The sequence below is a fragment of the Coregonus lavaretus genome, assembly GCF_964263955.1.
Source record: "Coregonus lavaretus genome assembly, chromosome: 2".
NCBI classification, from domain to species: Eukaryota; Metazoa; Chordata; class Actinopteri; order Salmoniformes; family Salmonidae; genus Coregonus; species Coregonus lavaretus.
The window spans coordinates 74,329,178-74,332,146 of NC_139989.1; positions in this window are offsets into that span (position 1 = coordinate 74,329,178).

Consider the following 2,969-nt stretch of genomic DNA (forward strand, 5'->3'; position numbering starts at 1 on the left):
TTGTCCAAATAATTACGACTTCTTCAAATGGGAGAACTAGACACATAAAACGCTTTCGTATGTAAACGGAAAAACAGAAATGTATGAAAAACCTAAAATAAAAGGTGACATTCTGTACTGTTGCCTAATATGAAACATTATATCTCAAATACAAAATGCTGGAGCATAGCACCAAATATAAAACTGTAAGCTTCACTATCCAAACACATATGGTGTGGACTATGTGTGCCTGGTAAACACATGTGGATCTGGTGAACAGTTATCAGTTGTTGACCAACTACAGGAATACTGACCTCAGAGTCTCCAGTTTACAGTGGGGATTTCCCAGTCCAGCAGAGAGCAGCTTCACTCCTGAATCCTTCAGGTCATTGTTACTCAGATCCAGCTCTCTCAGGTGTGAGGGGTTTGACCTCAGAGCTGAGATCAGAGAAGCACAGCCTTCCTCTGTGACTAGACAGCGTGACAGCCTGCAAAGAGTCAAATCATATTAAAACCAAACTGCTATTCTTTGGTGGTGAAAATAGTGGCAGTATATGTTTTCTACATTTTCAGATATATCAGTGTCCTGAAACCTGACATATCTATTCATAAATGAATGTATCATTATTAGAAATGACAAATTATCAAAGAATTGCAAAAATGCATTGCAAAAATGCATATGACAAATATTTGAGTAGACTGACCAGAGCAGTTTAAAAATCAGTATCAGTCAAAAGACAGACAGTGAGGTATCATTATTAGAAATGACAAATTATCAACGTTTTGCTTGTAGAGAGACAAATATAAAAGTACAAATACAGTGGTGTGAAAAAGTGTTTGCCCCCTTCCTGATGTGTTATTTGTTTGCATGTTTGTCACACTTAAATGTTTCAGATCATCAAACAAATTTAAATATTAGTCAAAGATAAAATGCAGTTTTGAAATGAAGGTTGTTATTATTAAGGGAAAACAAAATCCAAACCTACATGGCCCTGTGTGAAAAAGTGTTTGCCCCCCCTGTTATAACACAACTCAACTGTGGTTTATCACACCTGAGTTCAATTCCTCTAGCCACACCCAGGCCTGATTACTGCCACACCTGTTCTCAATCAAGGAATCACTTAAATAGGACCTGCCTGACAAAGTTAAGTAGACCAAAAGATCCTCAAAAGCTAGACATCATGCCGAGATCCAAAGAAATTCAGGAACAAATGAGAAAGAAAGTAATTGAGATCCATCAGTCTGGAAAAGGTTATAAAGCCATTTCTAAAGCTTTGGGACTCCAGCGAACCACAGTGAGAGCCATTATCCACAAATGGCGAAAACATGGAACAGTGGTGAACCTTTCCAGGAGTGACCAGCCGACCAAAATGACCCCAAGAGCGTAGCGACGACTCATCCAAGAGATCACAAAAGACCCCACAACAACATACAAAGAGCTGCAGGCCTCACTTACTCAGTTAAAGTCAGTGTTCATGACTCCACCATAAGAAAGAGACTGGGCAAAAATGGCCTGCATGGCAGAGTTCCAAGAGGAAAACCACTGCTGAGCAAAAAAAACATTAAGGCTCGCCTCGTTTTTGCCAGAAAACATCTTGATGATCCCCAAGACCTTTGGGAAAATACTCTGTGGACTGACGAGACAAAAGTTGAACTTTTTGGAAGGTGTGTGTCCCATTACATCTGGCATAAAAGTAACACCGCATTTCAGAAAAAGAACATCATACCAACAGTAAAATATGGTGGTGGTAGTGTGATGGTCTGGGCCTGTTTTGCTGCTTCAGGACCTGGAAGACTTGCTGTGATAAATGGAACCATGAATTCTGCTGTCTACCAAAAAATCCTGAAGGTGAATGTCCGGCCATCTGTTTGTGACCTCAAGCTGAAGCAAACTTGGATTCTGCAGCAGGACAATGATCCAAAACACACCAGCAAGTTCACCTCTGAATGGCTGAAGGAAAACAAAATGAAGACTTTGGAGTGCCCTAGTCAAAGTCCTGACCTGAATCCTATTGAGATGCTGTGACATGACCTTAAAAAGGCAGTTCATGCTCGAAAACCCTCCAATGTGGCTGAATTACAACAATTCTGCAAAGATGAGTGGGCCAAAATTCCTCCAGAGCGCTGTAAAAACTTCATTGGAATTCAAATGTTTGATTGCAGTTGTTGCTGCTAAGGGTGGCCCAACCAGATATTAGGTTGTAGGGGGCAATCACTTTTTCACACAGGGCCATGTGGGTTTGGATTTTGTTTTCCCTTAATAATAACAACCTTCATTTCAAAACTGCATTTTGTGTTTACTTGTGTTATCTTTGACTAATATTTAAATTTGTTTGATGATCTGAAACATTTAAGTGTGACAAACATGCAAACAAATAAGAAATCAGAAAGGGGGCAAACACTTTTTCACACCACTGTAAAACTGAAAGCTTCACTGTCCAAACACATATGTTGTGGACTATGTGTGCCTGGTAAACACATGTGGATCTGGTGAACAGTTATCACTTGTTGACCAACTACAGGAATACTGACCTCAGAGTCTCCAGTTTACAGTGGGGATTCCCCAGTCCAGCAGAGAGCAGCATCACTCCTGAATCCTTCAGGTCATTGTTACTCAGATCCAGCTCTCTCAGGTGTGAGGGGTTTGACTTCAGAGCTGAGACCAGAGAAGCACAGCCTTTCTCTGTGACTAGACAGCCTGACAGCCTGACAAAGAGATCATCATGATATCACAAACACACTGTTAATTTAACACCAGTAGTGTAGAAGGACAATGGCAGATGCATTTGGTTTATTCTCTTAAACAACATATAGATTCATCTTCCGTCTCCTAGAATTGCATGGTCATATTGTTATACTAATATGAACATCAATGCATTGATTCAGTACGTTTTTCAATGTAATATGATATATTATATACATATTATAATACATATATTTCTCTGAACATTTCTTCCTGATGATTAGTACTTAAATGTCATGTTATGTAC